This window comes from Henckelia pumila, chromosome 1 (assembly GCF_033568475.1).
Source record: "Henckelia pumila isolate YLH828 chromosome 1, ASM3356847v2, whole genome shotgun sequence".
In the NCBI taxonomy this organism is placed as follows: Eukaryota; Viridiplantae; Streptophyta; class Magnoliopsida; order Lamiales; family Gesneriaceae; genus Henckelia; species Henckelia pumila.
In genome coordinates, this window is record NC_133120.1 from 68,497,027 (window position 1) to 68,517,249 (window position 20,223).

A 20,223-nucleotide genomic window follows, 5' to 3' on the forward strand; every position below is an offset into this window, starting at 1 on the left:
GCATTTGGCCTTGATATCATGGTCCCACCATTTATCAAGTTTGGCCAACTCTTCCGGACTCACATTAGCCGGGGCTTCCTTCGGAGGAGCCTTTTCTAACACGTAGAAAATCTTCTCCGAAATCAAGACAATCTTCAACTTACGGAACCATTCCGTATAGTTTGCGCCATTCAGTTTGTTTTGTTCGAGTATAGAGAAAAGTGGATTACGCGAATTCATCTTTATGAAATACTGAAAAGAAACAGACAATTATCAGTGATTGTTTAATTAATTTACTAAGACATAAAATAAGGCGAGATTAATTCTATGAATTACACTCCCACTATTTTAACGATTTTCACCACCCTCTAGTGAAAACGAGAAAACCATTTTCTTTAGTGGGAACATGGAGCCCAATTGACAAAACATGGTCCCGAATAATATCAGCCAACCATGCTTTTCAAAAGGTAGAGCCCAATTGTTTCCAAAACAATCCCCATGTTATTTATCTCATGTCCAATAAGGGCCCAATAATATGACGCCGTTTATTGTGTCATGTCAAGATGACCCATCAATATTAAGTTGTGATGGACGGTCGCCATGTGGATCCCCAATAATATGAGCCAATCCCATGGGAGTTCCATCCAACTTACAACATGTGTCGATCCAATGTAGAGCTTTCCGACGAACGGGCCCCCCCAATAATATGAGCCGGACCGTATCCGCGGGTAGCATCTCATACATTGATCGTTGATGGAAGGTAGGAACATTTAAACAATATTTAAATTCCCTTTTGTTTATCTTGATATCAATTTTAAATTATATTTAAAATGAGGGATTTTTAATTTTGAAAAGTCTCATCATGTATTGTTTGTATGCTTGCCGGATTCAAACAATTTAGTCTAAACATGCATACAACAATAATATCATATATTATTTGAGGATGATCGATCCCATTTACTAATCGACCCGTGGTTGCCAATCACAAGTCTAAGTCCAATCCTAGGTGATATGCAAGTATGCAATGCAATCCCATTACATTGAGCATCCAATTTACATTTCATCGGTCTTCATTGTCTGCTGGGCCCACCATTTTTCTTCAAATCTTTATCTCCCACTAAGTCTAATAAATTTACAATAAATTTTGATGACAAGCAGGGGATACATATTTAAGGGATGGGAACGGGCCATAAACCAGACCCACTTTTATTACATATGACAATTCATATTGGGCCATAAACCAGACCCATTAATAAAATCCAACAACAATAATAAGACCAAATGTAAACAACCTAACATACACCTATAATATTGGTCATGGCAATCGATCATCCTTATCCAATATTTAATTCAAATTAATTCATTGGATAACATGCAGTGGCAATAAATTTAAATAGATAAAATCATATTTCACATATAAAATCTTATTTTATATATAAAATCATATTTTATCTAATTTATCCATAAAATCATATTTTACATATAAAATCCAATTTTATACATAAAATCATATTTTATTATCAATTGTACCAAAATTATTAATTTAATGATTTAATTTATTGGATCAATTTATAAATTTCAAAAATTCAAAATTTATCCAAAAATTAATTTTATTAAAAATTTTGGGCTCAAACAATTTTGACCCAATGCCTCGTGGACCAATTGAAAAAAATTTCAACTGGGCCAAAAACTGGGCCCAAAACAATTTTGGGCTAGAATTCATAATTCAAAAAAAAAAATAATAATTTTTTTAAAAAAAAATTTTTTGGGCAGCCCGGGACAATCCCGGGCTGCCCGCCCGTCGCTGGGCCGCACCTTGCGGCCCAGCTTGCGCGGGCTAGGGCAACGGTTGCCCTAGCCCGTGCAGGGCTGCTGCGCGCGGTGCTGCCAGCCGCCCCCTCAAAAAAAAAATTATTTTTTTCTTTTTCCGTTTTATTTTTCTAAAAAATCGAGGCTTTGTACAATCGATAACATTTTAATCGTAAAATCCGAGAACAGCCTGGCTCTGATACCACTGTTGGAACACGGTCGTTCTCTGAATCGAAAAAGAAAGTGATACCCGTTGCAGCGGAAGTTTTAAAATTTTTATATGGAACGATTCCATATCATGGGTATCAAATTCCTACGATTAAAATTATTAACATAAAATTTAAATAATATAAATTTTACCTCTCAAGTATCAACTTGAGGTTGTGGACTCCAACAGATTAAATCTGCTCTTGTTGTAAATCCCAGGAACTGATGGACGAACTTTTCTTCAATCAGGTCCACGAACAGAAATTTAATCCCTCTGATAGACTGCACTAGAAAGTCTATCAGAAGTTTCTACGAAGAGATAGAACAGATATGATCTGTTAAATCAGTCTGCAAATTCAAAATTCACAGACTGAATTTTCGAACAGAAGAGGGAGAGAGGCGGCCGAACCCTAGGGAGACTGTCTCTCTAGGTTTCGAAAATTATGACCTTGTGTTGTCTAATTTCTGTACTGCAATAACTTATTTATAACATGGGCTGCTAACAGCTTAGGGCCCATTAGTCTTAAGTTCAAGCCTGACAAGCAAAGCGCGCATGTTCAGAAATTAATATAAAATTCATCGTGACTCAGATTGATAAACCAATTTCACCAATGTGCACAGAAATCATTTTTGCATCTTTTAAAGTCAAGACAAATTTTCTGAATCCGAATTCAGTGATTTCCAAAAATGTCCATCACTATGTCATTTTAGGAAATCTCACTCCCTCTACTCTTAAATAAGAAGTCTTACTTCTTATCTACTAAATTTAACTCTTTAAATCTAATTTTCTCAACGGGGATTAGAAAACTATTACTTGTGTGACCCTCAATGGTTCAGGGATACAGCTAGCTGTGGGCCCACAACTCCTTGTGACTTGAAACAACAATTTTCGACTTTCCCATCGAATCATGGTAAGAGCGCCTAGCAACATCGCCCCATGATTTCCTAGGTATCACTGATAGTGCCTGCAAGAACCAGTAGGTTTTGGTTAGCGTACAGTACGGTCCCTTCAACCATATATCCCGATCGAATCAACAACCATTGGTACATCGAGAGTTGTTCGAGATTCGATAACTATGCAATGCATCTTGAAGATCAAATAGTGACATCGCATGTGCTACTAGAAAACCAAGTAACCTAAAGCACATCGTGTACTGTGGCCAGGGATTTGTCACACTAATATCTCCTCAGATCGCATAGGATATCCACGCTCGCAAGTGTGTGGTGAATCCTTGACAACAATGCATCGACTCCTATATGTTTCGTAACTGTACCCAATCCCGACACCTTATGACCCCAATAGAGTGGGTAAACGAGTCAAAGCACAGTACTAGCATATAGAGTCTCAATGATGTTTCAAGTAATAAGGACTAATGGTGTACAACCAAAACCGCGGACTTTATCCACTCAAAGAATGATAACCATTTGGAAAGTCCGAATAGGGTAGTTCGATCATTCATCATATGAATATCCATTTGCATGCTTCGAACATCTCTATGTTCCATACCATGAAACGTGGTACTCCGCATCGCAAATGCTAGTCTCACTCTCAAGCGATCCTTATCCTTATTTGCGGACAACTCAATCGACTAGGAACTGTTTAGAATACACAGTACTATAAGATGTGTTTCATGATAGTCATCCATATGCCCTATCACATCTTATGCGTACTATAGTATATTCAAGGTCTTTATCTTATGATCATATAACATGTCAAAACATAATAATATGATACAATATAAAGTAAAAGCCATATATAAATGTAAATTATATTAAAACAAAAGATTGTTTTTACAAAGAGTCACATAATCCCTTGGCCACAAGTTGGCTCACTGGGCATCCACTCTTTCAGTTATAGCAGGTAACTGTTCGATTTTAGGTTATTCTGCTTATGTCTTGATAGATACAGGTGCTTCCCATTCCTTTATCTCTGAGAAATTTGTGTTATTGCATGCTTTGCCTACTGAGTTGTTGCCTACTGTAGTAGCTGTTACTTCACCTTTGGGTGGAGGAATTGTTTCTTTCACATTAGTCAGGAACTGTGAACTCTGTTTTGAGGGAAATTTTCTAGAGTTTGACTGTATTGTACTTGGACTGTCAGATTTTGATTGCATTGTCGGTATAGATGCTTTAACCAAGTACAGGGCAACCGTCGATTGTTTTCAGAAGGTTGTCAGATTCAGACCTGAAATGGCAGACGAGTGGAAATTCTTTGGTAATGGTTCTCGATCTAGAATTCCTTTGATTTCAGTGTTGTCTATGACTCGTTTGTTACAGAGAGGTGCATAGGGATTTTTGGTTTATGCAGTTGATGTACTGAAATCTAGCCCAGCTTTTGTTGATTTACCGGTGGTTAGAGAATTTGCTGATGTGTTTCCGGAAGATGTTCCTGGATTACCTCCTATTCGAGAGATCGAATTCAGCATCGATTTGGTGTCAGGTACTCAACCTATTTCCAAAGCTCCTTATCGTATGACACCGATTGAATTGAGAGAGTTGAAGGAGCAGCTTGAGGATTTGATTTCCAAGGGATACATCAGACCTAGTGTATCACCTTGGGGCGCTCCTGTTTTATTTGTTCGGAAGAAGGATGGTTCTATGCGGCTCTGTATTGACTACCGTCAACTGAATCAAGCTACTGTCAAGAACATGTATCCTTTACCCCGAATAGATGACCTTTTTGATCAGTTGCAGGGTTCTTCTGTCTATTCGAAGATCGATCTGAGGTCAGGCTATCATCAGTTGAGAGTGCGAGAGGAAGATGTTCCTAAGACCGCATTCAGAATGTGGTATGATCATTTCGAGTTTATAGTCATGCCGTTCGGTTTGACTAACGCTCCAGTGGTTTTTATGGGTTTGATGAACCGTATCTTTCAGCGTTATTTGGATGAGTTTGTTATTATCTTCATCGATGATATTCTTATCTACTCGAAGAACCGTACTGACCATGCAGAGCATTTGAAGATTGTCTTGCAGATTCTGCGGGCTGAACAGTTGTTTGCCAAGCTATCTAAGTGTGAGTTTTGGTTGGACCGAGTTGTCTTCCTCGGTCATATTATTTCTGGAGATGGGATTTCTGTCGATCCCAGCAAGATTGAAGCGGTCATGAATTGGCCTATACCGACATCTGTGCCTGAGATCCGAAGCTTTATGGGTTTAGCTGGTTACTATCGCCGATTCATCGAAGGATTCTCGTCTATTGCCAAGCCGATTACCCAGCTGACTCAGAAGAATGCGCTTTTTATCTGGACTGCAGATTGTGAGGCTAGCTTTGTTGATCTGAAGAGGATACTGACCAGTGCTCCGATTCTTTCTATTCCGAAAGGTACTGGAGGTTTCACAGTCTATTGTGATGCTTCTAACCGAGGCTTGGGTTGTGTTCTTATGCAACATAAGCATGTGATAGCGTATGCATCGAGGCAACTAAAACCGCACGAGACTCGTTATCCGGTTCATGATCTTGAACTCGCCGCTATTGTATTTGCTTTGAAGATCTGGCGTCACTATCTTTACGGTGATTCTTTTGAGATCTTTTCTGATCATAAGAGTCTTAAGTACTTATTTTCACAGGCAGAGCTGAATATGAGACAGAGAAGATGGTTAGACCTGTTGAAGGATTTCGACTGTGAAATCAAGTATTATCCGGGAAAGTCGAATGCAGTTGCAGATGCCTTGAGCCGAAAGCTTTGTTCTTTATATCTTTCTACTATTGGTGTTTCTCAGTTGATCGATGATTGTTGTACTTCTGGTTTGGGGTTTGAACAGATAGGGAGACTATCAGAGTGTTTGTTATTCAAGCCGAACCGGAGTTGTTTATTGCGATCAAAGAAGCACAGAAGTCTGATCCGAGCGTTTAGGTTTCAGTAGAGAAAGTCAGATCTGGGCATCAGTCTGAATTCCAGGTTAGAGATGACTTTTTATTTGTGAATAACCATATTGTTGTGCCTAATATTTCGGAGTTGAGACAGCGTATTCTCCGAGAGGCTCATTGCAGTCGGTTAAGTGTTCACCCTGGAGGCCGTAAGATGTACAACGATATGAAGAACCAGTTCTGGTGGAAGAGAATAAAGAGCGACGTGGCGAGGTTTGTATCTCGGTGTTTGAACTGTCAGCAAGTGAAAGCAGAGCGGAAGCGACCAGGTGGTCTATTGCACAATCTATCTGTTCCTGAATGGAAATGGGATCACATTTCTATGGATTTCGTCACGAAGCTACCGCAATCTGTTCGAGGATGCGATGCTATTTGGGTAGTGATCGACCGATTGACGAAGTCTGCATGTTTTATTCCGTACAGAATGACGTATCGTCACGATCAGATGGCTGAGTTGTATGTTAGCAATGTTGTGAGATTGCATGGGGTGCCGAAGTCGATCGTTTCAGACAGAGACCCAAGATTCACTTCGCACTTCTGGCACAGTCTGCAAGGGGAACTTGGTACTCGATTGCATCTGAGTACAGATTATCATCCTCAGACAGATGGACAGTCAGAGCGGACTATCCAGACGTTAGAGGATATGCTGCGAGCAGTAGTGCTAGACTTTGGCACTAGTTGGCAAGATTCTTTGCCTCTTGTCGAGTTCTCTTACAACAACAGCTTCCAAGCGAGTATCGGTATGACGCCTTTTGAGGCATTGTACGGTAAGAAGTGCCGATCTCCGTTGTTTTGGGACGATTTGTCCGAGTCACCTGATTTGGGGCCGGATATGCTAAGAAAAATGGCAGAGCAAGTTAAGATCATTCAGACTAGAATGAAGTCAGCTCAGGATAGACAGGCGAAGTATGCGAATATCAGACGTAGACCTCTGAGTTTCGAGCAGGGAGACCGTCTATTCCTTAAGATTTCTCCTTTCAGAGGTACTGTCAGATTGGGTAAGAGAGGAAAGTTATCTCTGAGATTCATCGGGCCGTACGAGATTCTCGAGAAGATAGGCGATCTTGCCTACAGACTTGCACTTCCTCCGTCTTTATCTGGTATTCATGACGTTTTTCACGTCTCTATGCTGCGGAAGTATCATCCAGATCCTTCTCATATTCTTCAGCCTGACGAAGCCGAGTTAGACGAGACTCTGAGCTATTTTGAACGACCAATTTAGATCCTTGATCGGAAGGAGAAGCAACTCAGAACCAAGTTGATTCCGTTGGTGAAAGTGCAGTGGAGCCGTCACGGGGTCGAGGAAGCGACTTGGGAGACAAAATCTGGCATGAGACAGCGATTTCCGGAGTTATTCGGATGACGTGAGTTCTTCTTACTGTCTTTAGTTCTTTATTCTATCTTATGAGTTGTGGTTCTCGTTGATTTCGAGGACAAAATCTCTTCTTAGAGGGGGAGAATTGTAACGCCCCGTTTTTATCTTAAATAAGTTTATTTGAGTTAATCGGAGATTGCAGAGTTCAAGAGCCGACTTGATTTTGATCAGAGTCCTTTTTGCAAATTTTGGAAATTTCAGGGACTAAAATGCAAATAGTGGATTTTATATATTATCTACTCTTGATTTTTATTTCACAAGTCACCTCCCTCCTCCTCCCAACCGTGAACCCCCATTGAAGACGCCTCCAAGCTTTTCCAAGCTTCCAGATTTTTGTCCGAGCTCGATCCGGCCGTTGGAATTTATTTCTGTAGGCAGATTAACGATCACTGCAGCGAGAGCTCCGTTATATCGTAAGTTTTTCTACGATCATATACATTCTAGTTTTCGAAGGTTGTTAGAATCGTTTGAGATTCGAGTATGTTGTTCTTGACAGAGTTATGATCGTTTAATCTGTCGGTTTTGAAATAGAGCGACGTTCGGAATTGTTATGATTTTTGGAAGCCATTTTCGAAAATGAGGTTTTGAGATTTGTTGGAATTGCCTTGTTATTGTTGTATTAGCATTGATATGGGTTGATATCGATATTGAACTGTTGTCTGCGTTTTCGGTTTGTTCAGTTATAGCCGTTATGCCGCCGGTTTGAGTTTTTGGATATTTGAACCATTTTTGAGTTGTTGAACTTGGCTTGTGAGTTGATCGTTGTTGATTGATCATCTCTTGTCTTCGTACAGATTCGTTGGAGTTTGTAGAGCCCTGTGTTAGCAACATTTGATCGTCAAGAGATTGGATGAAGAACGGTAAATAGATTTACCTTGAACCGTAGTTGTCGTTTAGATTGTATAGTCTTTGACACAATCTTTTGTTGTAGCTTATCCAGAGTTGGAACTACTGCATTGAAAGGTAAAAGCAGTCATCGTTTGCGGGATAGCATACTCGGGACTGTTGGTTCTCGAGTTTTCCCTTCAAATCACATATTGCATCAATACTTGTTCTAGCATGTGGAACTTGTATTTTGGTTGTTATTTGAGTTTGTTTATATGGATTATGTTTTATGTTTTCTTATGCATTCATCTTGAGCCAAACCTTTGATTTCAGCGGGCAGAACAGCCCTTTTTAATTTAGACGTTTGGGAGCTATAATCGAGTGGCCTAGGACGTATCCGTTTCTCCTAGTGCTAGCATACTCATTATAGTTGCTCAAAGTCTAGAGGATTGGGATACGTGGCACCACCTTGATTGGGAGAGTCGGTGAGTCGTCACGTGATCTCATCCTCGGGATCCCAAGAGCACAGCAGCAATCCCTCGTTTATCAGATTTGATATCCCGATTTAAAGACATGCATTTCATTACGTTGATATTGTTTTCGCGTTGACTTGAAAGCATGTTTACTGATTTCATTACTTTTATGTTGCTTTTACTGGGAGTATCTTTCTCACCGATTTATCCGGCTGTTGCTTTGTTTTGTATGTGTACTTGGAAAAAGGAGGGGCAGGATCAAGTCAGCGAAGGCCTGGTTAGCAACAAGAGGGAGAGTTAGTCGTGAGACTCGATTTAGAAGTCGTGTCAGCATGTCTACCTAGTTATTTTGGATCATGTTTAGATATCGAACTTCGTCGTTATGTTATTGTTGCATGTTCTCTACTTTTGAACAGTTGTTGAACTCCAGAATTTTATGTACTAATTGGAGGAATTGAATTGTAATGCATGTTTATGTTTTGAAGCATTGAATGGCTTGAATGTTATCGGTTAGCCTTGCTTATTGTTCTGTTTTTATTTTCTGAGCAGAAGTCGCGCTCGATCGCCCGAGTTCGTCAGATCGAGCGCGGCCTTTTATTTTGAGGCAGCAACTTTGTTTAATTGGGTGCGCTCGATCGCATGAACTCGTTGCGATCGAGCGCAGCACCTGAGTTCCCGGCAGAACTCTTGAAATTTTGGTGCGCTCGATCGCACGAGTTCCATGCGATCGAGCGCAGCCCTTTTCAAAAAAAAAAAAAAATCTTTTTCTTGCGTTGCTTTAAGTCTTGGATCTTGTATGCTTATTGTTGTTTAATCCGAGATTAGCTGTTTAGAACGAGGTCTCACATTAACCATCGTGCAAGATCTTCATCTCGTGAGGAAGCTGTCGTCCAACTAGCCAGAATGGCTGTCTACTTCATTTATTGGCATCAAGCCATTCAAGAATGCCCATTCCCTTTTTTGATTCACACGGATCTTTCTTTTGCCTAATTTCGCCTTCCAACAACCCGAAGTAATCTCTGTAGTTGCGCTTGTAATAGCTATCCAATTTCTGTTCAAATGACTAAATGGGAAAATTGAGTTGTACGGATTACTTGCATTGGGTTATGAAGATGGACAAGATAAACGTACATATACCTCCTTGTCATTTTTCGCCTTGTTTTCTTGCGATTTCTTCAGATATTCTGAGGAGAGAATCTCATTACAGCCTAGGAAAACAAATATTAAGAATGTCCATGCCCGAAAAATCGGAAGTTGGGAGTACCTACTATTAAGGAGGTCAGTCTGTGACAGTAGCAACAAGTGTAGTTGAAAGCAGAAGTAGGTCTTTCCTTCTCTCCCTTGTTTGCTTCTGCTATTCTGATTACACCGAAAGCATTCATTCTTGAAGCTGCGGACATAGCTATGAAGATAGCCAATTCTATGTTAGAACCACTTCTTTATGGTTTTTTTAGATCAAGTGTTGTGTGGTCCATGTACTGTCATTTCACAGATGAATTATTCTTAGTTTTCATTTTAAAATGAATTCGATAATTTTATTGTCAGTAGTATAACACCTTTATGCCGAGATAAAATATATATATATATATATATATATATATATATATATACTATTTTATAATAATTGAGATTTTTATAGAAACTGCTACTAGGACATGTTACGTGCGCAATAAATGGATCTTGTTATGGGACGATGCACACAAAAATCCTCAGTTGTATTTTTGTGTTTCTTAGTCTTTCTTCCACTGCGACCTATTTTGATATTTTTGGTAGAGGCTCAACTAAGGGAACCTCTCGACCTTTCTGTTACTACGTATTAATGAGAGTGAGAATTCAGATGCTTTATTACAAAAAACCAACCTCAATAAATACATGCGAGATCCTTATCATGATAGGACCAAATTCAAAAAAAGAATTCACCTAACTGAGATTATCCTTATGAGGATAATCCTTTATTCAAAATCAACCTAATCCTAATCCAAGGAATTCAAACACACAAAAAGACTATCTAAGGAATTCAAAAAAATAAAAGACTAAGTTGTTTTCCGGAATCTGCCGTGTGTCTTTCTGTGATAAACGATGTCATTAGATGGGCCTGGATTTGCACTTGTATTCTGTTGGGCCGAAGGAACTATGACATACACCAATTTTTGTTTTTAATTTTACCCTCTTCTCTCCTTCATATACACTATTTCTATCCATTATTCTACTAAACATCTCACTCTACTTACGAAACAATATACGAAAAATTAACTTCTATTTTACACATGCATAAGCATGTGCACTTTTTACAAATTTTTTACTATTTATTAAATGTCTTGGTCTGATTTTTAATAACCCAATATTGCCCCCAACACCGACCCACGTGCTTTTTCTCTTTTGAGTTTCTTCAATTCAATTTTCTCCTCTATCCATTCAAACCCATCAGTTAAGATTCTCTCCAACGAAAAGATCACAAATCAAGCATGGTTGTTGTTTCTTCTTCCGCTTCAAATTTTCAGGCTCTGCGAATAAAAGGGACCCTCCAACACGACTGATGCAGTGCGTTCAAAATCAACTCCACCGGATCGTCGTGTAAGAACATCTTCAACGACTCCAATTTTTCTTATTAACTCGCTTTTAATCAACCCTCTGTCTGTTTCTTTTTTCTTGATCTGCCGATAAACTTAATCAACCCTCCGTTTGTTTGTTTTTTTTATCGGATCGATTTATTTATTGTTCTGTTTCAAGGTAAAATAAAATAAGTAAACCTTGAGATTTGGTGTTGGTGGATTTCAGGTTCATCCTGTAAAAATCTCCAAGAAATTATAAGAAAAATCAATGCACATATTGCTCGCTATGCATACCAAAGAGAGAAAACATATAAATAAATCTCAATTTTATAAGGTTTACAATTCAACCTCCATATTTATTTATTTATTGTTCTGCCGATAAACAATAAATAAATCTCAATTTATTGGTTAGTATGCTAAGTACCTCCATATTTATTTATTGTTCTGTTTCAGGATTTTGGCTTTGGTGATTTGTTCCATTACCTTATTGTCCTATTTGTCCTTTGGATTGTTCTTCTTCTACAATAATTAATTGTACAGGTAAGCACCTATTTTAACAATGCTCTGTTTTGTTATTTAAATTATGTGCGTCAGTAGCTATTGGTTTTAACTTTTATGTTCATTGTTTAATTTGTTGAATGACAGAGTACGGAACTAGGGGTGCAAACGAAGCGAATCGAGCCGAATAATGATAAAATTTTAAGGCTCGAATTTGGCTCGATAAGAGTATATTCGAGTTCGAGCTCGATTCGAAGTTCGATAATTTCAAATATTTTGGCTCGAGCTCGGCTCGAAATGAAGTTCGAGTTCGAGTTCGGTTCGAAATATTCGAACCTATTCGTGAACTATTCGGATATTATGGTTCGAAAAGCTCGAAATGTTCGAAAAAGTTCGAAATGTATATATATTTATTATATATTTATATTATATTAATTAAATATTAAGGCTCGCGAACTATTCTCGAACTATCGAACAGAGTAATTACGGCTCAAGCTCGGCTCGAAAAAAGTTCGAACATGTTCGAATTCGGCTCGAGTTCGACAAGCTTGAATACGAATCAAATATTTATCGAGCGGACTCGTAAAGCTCACGAACATGTTTGGTTCGTTTGCACCCCTACCCGTAACAATGTTCTGTTTTGTTATCCATGTGAGCGGCGTACATCCCTGTAGGATAATCAAAACTGAAAATGCAACAAAATAATATAAGCGAGGGAATGGAGATTAATACAGGGTCGTACGCGCTCATGTGAGTAACATTTCTACTACACCATGTCTCGGATTTATTTTCATTCCCTCATTTATATTATTTTGTTATTCAGAATATAAGTCAAAACACAAATGCGTGTTCGTGTCTAAAAAAACCATTAATTTGATGCTATTTATGGTGTGTATGTGAATTTTATGGTTTTATTCGAAGTTTGTGGAAATATCAAATAGGAAAACAGTACCATTGTCTTTAAATTTTGTTTGTTGGGTTTTCTAATTTTTCACATATTACTGTCAACTTTTAATTTATAAGAAATTAAATTCCATCAGTTTGTCATTTAATGTATTCCATATGTTATTGTTTTATGTTTGGATTTTGTTTCTGGAAGAAAGAGATTTTGCAAGAAAATTCATGAATTTATATGTATATGTATGCCTGCTGTACGTGTGTGAGTGGATTTCATTTTTCAAAAAAAGGGCAAAGAAGAGATTGAATATGGGTACTTATATTCCTTTTGATCTCTTTGATTTACATTTGATATTGAGATGATAGAGTTTTACGTGCTCATGAACGAGCTATGTAAAAAAAAATATTTATGATTTTTAATGATCTATGGCGAAGTTATGACTAATATTGCTGTCTTTTTCATCGTATTCTTTAATATTTGGACTTCACAATTCTGCTTCACTTCACTTTTTTTATTATCTGATGTTCAAACATCTCAATAAAGTTACCACATTTTGGTTCATAATTTTAAAGTTTCGCATATTTTCTCTGTTTAAATTAAATTTCATTCAGTAGTATTGTTTGATTGATTAAATTAAATCAACCCAACAACTTGATGTATTGTTTTCTCTGAGTATTTGTTTGCCGTTGGATCTCAAGATTTGGTTTCAGTTTCTATTTTCCTTGCCTCTTTGCTTTCTGAGTTCAGTTAGTTTTCTAAACAGTTTCTGCACATCAAGCAAATGTTTTCTTGGATGAAGAACGCTACCTGCTCGACGACGAATTGCCAAAGAAAACTTCTATAGAATTGGAGCACTTCCTGGCCCCTATCCCTTTTTCTTGAATACTTCAGCCATTACCCCCACATTTTCCATTGTCGCAAACTTCGTCTTCGGTTGGCTAGCATATCGGAGAAGATCTAGCTTTCGTCCCGTTGACGTGACCGAACTGCTCAAGGTATCAATTGTTAATCTGATGTGATTACCTCTCACGTTTTTTATTAATCAATTCGTATCGATGATTTATGGGTTTTTCCTTTTTTTGGAGCTTAGTTACTGCTGTGTATAAACAGAGCAAATTGGTGCATCTGACTTTTTTTTAGGCTAATCATTAAGAGCTCCTTGATTGTGTTAATTGTGTATTCAATGTTTTAGTTGTCATATAATAAATAATATTTTCCCTATTTTTGTTGAATAATATGTGAAAGCACACACATACGATGGTGAATTTTCTCATGCATCTTCTTATACAACGCTATGCTTATCAAACCACTCTTCAATTAGGTTCTTCTCATCTCAAGGTCACCTGCGCATTATTGCACCTCGGGTATTAACAACATGTGACTAATCAATCGTATGAATGTTTTAAGCTAATTTCTTTTCCATCATTTTCAGAGAAACTTTCTAAGAACATAACCATACTCTGCCTATGTAACACCCGGAAATTTTAAAACGTAAATTCGCATGCATAATTAGGAGAAATTAATTTTAAATTAAGGGTTAAATGAATTTATGTGTTATTATGTGATTTATATGCATGATTTAAATTTATTTTAGCATTTAACCCGCAATTATTGTATTTTTAGATTTTTGAGAATGTTATTGATTTGATCGCGTATACGGGACCGTAGACGGACGAGATACCAAAATTCTTAGCCAAAAATATTTTATGAGTTTTATGAGCCTTAAAATAATATTTTAAGGTATTTTGTCAATAAAATTTTAGTATTTAATTATATATTTATTTAAGGGTTGATTTTTAGCCAAAATGAGTCATTTTATTGACTTTTATTAATTTTTAAAAATACTCTAAGTTAGTATTTCGGGATTTTTGATTAGTTATCAGATTAGTAGGTATTTTTAAAAGTTTAAAATCTTATATTTATGTTATATTATCTACCTAATTATTTTATATTAGTTATTATCCTAAATCTACCCCAAACTTAAACCCCAAAATCACTCCCTACCCTACGACTAGTCTCCATTCAGCCGCCTCCATCATCTCCCTCACCCCCATTCTCACGATCCAACAGCAGAAAGTTCACTCCATAGTCGTGTTCTTCAAGGAAAAATTTAGAGTTGTCCGTTGGTTCGTCGTCCGGGTGCCGTACACGCGATAATCTTCTTTAAAATTATCAAGGCATGTTTAAATCTTTCAATTGGCCACTATATAAGCTATTACTCATGCATGATGTTTTTATTTCAGAATTATTCATGAATATTTCGAGTTTTATGTAAGATTTGATGTTTGTTGCATGATTTTGGTGATTCATGGTCATGCTCACATTTTAACCAACATGGCTCGGTCCAGAGGCTGGGGCTCGATCAAGGGGTGTCCTAGGGTGCCTTAGGGTCGAGTGGTTTGAGCCAAGTTTGGTCTGAACCGAAACAATATCTTCTGGTTGCATAGAAGGTCGCAGTTTGAGCGGTTTTGGGAGAATGGTTCGTGTGCACTGTATAGGACGGGTTTGAGGGTGATTCCAATTGGGTTAGAACCCCAAGACATAGAGGAAGTTATCTCAGGTAGTTATCTAGCCAGTGATGGTCGGATTTGTGCGGACGAACGGCCGGAAGTCCGGTATCACGCGCAGCGCGCGATCAGAAATTAGGCAGATTTTGTTTTGGTTCGTTCTCCTTCGTTAGGACTCCGTTTGTGCTGGTTTTTAGCTTTCTGGAAACGTATTGAAGTCTTCTAGTTGTAGGTGGTGGTGCTCCGGCCATTTTGTGGCCGGATTAAGGCGGCCGACGCCGCTAAAAGAGGAGTGGTTTTCGCAGGTTTTTGGGGAGCAAGGGAAATGGGCTGTGCACGTTGGTTTTGGGCTGGGCCGGGCTTGGTTCCGGGTCATGTTGGGTCTTGGGTCGGGTTAGGTAGTCATGGGTCGGGTCAGGTTGGTCCGGGCCTGGGTTAGGTGGGCCGGGCTCGAGTATTTTAATTTTAAAGTAATTTAGGATTTAATTGGTTTTTGGGCCAATTAAATAGAAATAAAATTATTTGGGCTTCCAAATAATTTTATTTGGGCTTTCAAAATTATTTTTAAATTAGCCCAATGGTTTTTTATGGGCTCGTGGGCCCATAGGAATTTTTGGGCCAGTCAGTGATTTTATTGGGCCAGTCCAAGAATTTTTATGAATTAATAAGTAAATGAGCCTAAATATTTTTATTTAAGCCCAATAATATTTAAGTATTTTATTTTAGTAAAAATTATAATTTTTTTAAAATTATTTATTAATTATGGGTTGAGTTAGATAACGGGCTTTAAGTCAGTTAAGGGGCTTAGTAGTGAGACCAGCAGCTTGGACCAAACCATGAAAAATCTTTAAGTCCGGAATATATATTTAATTATTCTGATGCATGAAGTTTATATTTTAAGTATTAGTATATTTATTATGAAAATCAATTAAATATATATTACGGACATATTTTCAGTGCATGCATACATGAAATATTTTATGATGTATTTATTTTTGAGAATGTAGCATGAAAAATATTTTATGGAAGTTGAAGTGATGTGACAGCATAGAAGTAGTTTTACCACTGACTCAGAGGTAGTTTTACTACCAGCATAGAAGTGGTTTTACCACTGACTCAGAGGTAGTTTACTACCAGCATAGAGGTGGATTTATCCATCGCCACGTACGCTGGTTTAAGAGACTGATCAGTCGGCACAGATTTTAGTCACATTATGGATATGACCATCACTCAGTTTTTATGATTAGTACATGCTCAATTATGTTATGTATATGATTATGTATATAAGTCAACAGTTAAATTATGTTATGAAATTATTTCTCATGCATGCTCATGTATCATGTATATGTATTTAGTATATTTATGTGATGCATTATTTTTACCCTTGTTATAAAAGATTTAGACATGTTCAGCCCCTAGGCTCACTACGCTTATATGGTGCAGGTGAGGATGTTGATTATGTAGCTCCTACCGGTGGAGAGGACGTATGAGTTCACGGACCAGTGGCCCCGTGACCGTCGCAGCTCTTAGTCATTTTTTTTTTTGATACAGTATTTTCAGTATGATGAGTTTTGAAACATAGTTATTTTATTATGTGTTCCGCACTTGAGTTTTCAACAGTATATTATTATTTTATTTTAATTGATTTACTTCTTGGTTAGTATTTCAGTAGTAAGTTATTTTAATATACATATATGTATGGGCATGTATGTATAGTAGTTTATTAAAAAAAAATAATTTCCGCATATGTTTTTAAGCATTAGAAGTTTAGGGTCGTTTCATTTGGTATCAGAGCGCGGTCCTTGGAGGGTGTCCATCTGCTACGTGAAGCTCAGAAATCCTACTACCGGTTTGTAAGTTTTAAGTTGTTTTCTTATGAGTTATAAGGAGCATATGTAATGATTTAAGATTTTCATGTTAGTAAAGTTTTAGAACCCCTAAGTTATGCATTGCGATTTACGTAAAGAAATATTTGGTGAATTTAAAATGTTACTGCAGAGAAGGCTATTTTGTGGATAAGCTTTACAAGGTGAATTTAATGGAGTTGATATTGTAATCATATGCTTTAATAAAAATAAAAATAAAAATGGGAAGGATATAATATTTTGTTTATCAGAGTGCGCAGCAGAAGCATGATTTTGGGATGCTCAAACTTGGGAACTAGATAGGTAATCGTGGATTTAGTAAATTGGATTTTGGAGAGACTTCGTTGTAGATTTTGATCAGTCGAATTTCGAGGACGAAATTCAATTTAAGAGGGGGAGAATTGTAACACACGGAAATTTTAAAATGTAAATTCGCATGCATAATTAGGAGAAATTAATTTTAAATTAAGGGTTAAATGAATTTATGTGTTATTATGTGATTTATATGCATGATTTAAATTTATTTTAGCATTTAACCCGCAATTATTGTATTTTTAGATTTTTGAGAATGTTATTGATTTGATCGCGTATACGGGACCGTGGACGGACGAGATACCAAAATTCTTAGCCAAAAATATTTTATGAGTTTTATGAGCCTTAAAATAATATTTTAAGGTATTTTGTCAATAAAATTTTAGTATTTAATTATATATTTATTTAAGGGTTTGTTTTTAGCCAAAATGAGTCATTTTATTGACTTTTATTAATTTTTAAAAATACTCTAAATTAGTATTTCGGGATTTTTGATTAGTTATCAGATTAGTAGGTATTTTTAAAAGTTTAAAATCTTATATTTATGTTATATTATCTACCTAATTATTTTATATTAGTTATTATCCTAAATCTACCCCAAACTTAAACCCCAAAATCACTCCCTACCCTACGACTAGTCTCCATTCAGCCGCCTCCATCATCTCCCTCACCCCCATTCTCACGATCCAACAGCAGAAAGTTCACTCCATAGCCGTGTTCTTCAAGGAAAAATTTAGAGTTGTCCGTTGGTTCGTCGTCCGGGTGCCGTACACGCGATAATCTTCTTTAAAATTATCAAGGCATGTTTAAATCTTTCAATTGGCCACTATATAAGCTATTACTCATGCATGATGTTTTTATTTCAGAATTATTCATGAATATTTCGAGTTTTATGTAAGATTTGATGTTTGTTGCATGATTTTGGTGATTCATGGTCATGCTCACATTTTAACCAACATGGCTCGGTCCAGAGGCTGGGGCTCGATCAAGGGGTGTCCTAGGGTGCCTTAGGGTCGAGTGGTTTGAGTGGTTTGAGCCAAGTTTGGTCTGAACCGAAACAATATCTTCTGGTTGCATAGAAGGTCGCAGTTTGAGCGGTTTTGGGAGAATGGTTCGTGTGCACTGTATAGGACGGATTTGAGGGTGATTCCAATTGGGTTAGAACCCCAAGACATAGAGGAAGTTATCTCAGGTAGTTATCTAGCCAGTGATGGTCGGATTTGTGCGGCCGAACGGCCGGAAGTCCGGCATCGCGCGCAGCGCGCGATCAGAAATTAGGCAGATTTTGTTTTGGTTCGTTCTCCTTCGTTAGGACTCCGTTTGGGCTGGTTTTTAGCTTTCTGGAAACGTCTTGAAGTCTTCTAGGTGTAGGTGGTGGTGCTCCGGCCATTTGGTGGCCGGAGTAAGGCGGCCGACGCCGCTAAAAGAGGAGTGGTCTGCGCAGGTTTTTGGGGAGCAAGGGAAACGGGCTGTGCATGTTGGTTTTGGGCTGGGCCGGGCTTGGTTCCGGGTCAGGTTGGGTCTTGGGTCGGGTTAGGTAGTCATGGGTCGGGTCAGGTCGGTCCGGGCCCGGGTTAGGTGGGACGGGCTCGAGTATTTTAATTTTAAAGTAATTTAGGATTTAATTGGTTTTTGGGCCAATTAAATAGAAATAAAATTATTTGGGCTTCCAAATAATTTTATTTGGGCTTTCAAAATTATTTTTAAATTAGCCCAATGGTTTTTTATGGGCTCGTGGGCCCATAGGAATTTTTGGGCCAGTCAGTGATTTTATTGGGCCAGTCCAAGAATTTTTATGAATTAATAAGTAAATGGGCCTAAATATTTTTATTTAAGCCCAATAATATTTAAGTATTTTATTTTAGTAAAAATTATAATTTTTTTAAAATTATTTATTAATTATGGGTTGAGTTAGATAATGGGCTTTAAGTCAGTTAAGGGGCTTAGTAGTGAGACCAGCAGCTTGGACCAAACCATGAAAAATCCTTAAGTCCGGAATATATATTTAATTATTCTGATGCATGAAGTTTATATTTTAAGTATTAGTATATTTATTATGAAAATCAATTAAATATATATTACGGACATATTTTCAGTGCATGCATACATGAAATATTTTATGATGTATTTATCTTTGAGAATGTAGCATGAAAAATATTTTATGGAAGTTGAAGTGATGTGACAGCATAGAAGTGGTTTTACCACTGACTCAGAGGTAGTTTTACTACCAGCATAGAAGTGGTTTTACCACTGACCTAGAGGTAGTTTACTACCAGCATAGAGGTGGATTTATCCATCGCCACGTACGTTGGTTTAAGAGACTGATCAGTCGGCACGGATTTTAGTCACATTATGGATATGACCATCACTCAGTTTTTATGATTAGTACATGCTCAATTATGTTATGTATATGATTATGTATATAAGTCAGCAGTTAAATTATGTTATGAAATTATTTCTCATGCATGCTCATGTATCATGTATATGTATTTACTATATTTATGTGATGCATTATTTTTACCCTTGTTATAAAAGATTTAGACATGTTGAGCCCCTAGGCTCACTATGCTTATATGGTGCAGTTGAGGATGCTGATTATGTAGCTCCTACCGGTGGAGAGGACGTATGAGTTCACGGACCAGTGGTCCCGTGACCGTCGCAGCTCTTAGTCATTGTTTTTTTTTTATACAGTATTTTCAGTATGATGAGTTTTGAAACATAGTTATATTATGTGTTCCGCACTTGAGTTTTCAACAGTATATTATTATTTTATTTTAATTTATTTACTTCTTGGTTAGTATTTCAGTAGTAAGTTATTTTAATATACATATATGTATGGGCATGTATGTATAGTAGTTTATTAAAAAAAAAATAATTTCCGCATATGTTTTTAAGCATTAGAAGTTTAGGGTCGTTTCAGCCTAACTCCATCGCAAGTGAATATGGAGAAAAAAAAAGAAGGAAATCTACCCAGAATTCTTGAGGAATTGACGGTATCATCTTCACTATTCATACTACTGTTGAGGCAATCCTCCCAAATTGAATACATCTC

General features: G+C 37.3%; 1 long non-coding RNA gene across 2 annotated transcripts; it reads left to right on the forward strand.

Moving 5' to 3' along the window:
• Window positions 1-10,967: 10,967 nt before the first annotated feature.
• Window positions 10,968-19,856, forward strand: LOC140875484 (uncharacterized). 2 transcript variants are annotated; one of them, XR_012148467.1, is made up of 4 exons: window positions 10,968-11,113; window positions 11,545-11,631; window positions 13,251-13,482; window positions 19,754-19,856. It is a non-coding gene; the product is annotated as an uncharacterized lncRNA (long non-coding RNA). The 2 variants fall into 2 exon arrangements; XR_012148466.1 differs by lacking the exon at window positions 19,754-19,856 and adding an exon at window positions 16,438-17,167.
• Window positions 19,857-20,223: the final 367 nt, after the last annotated feature.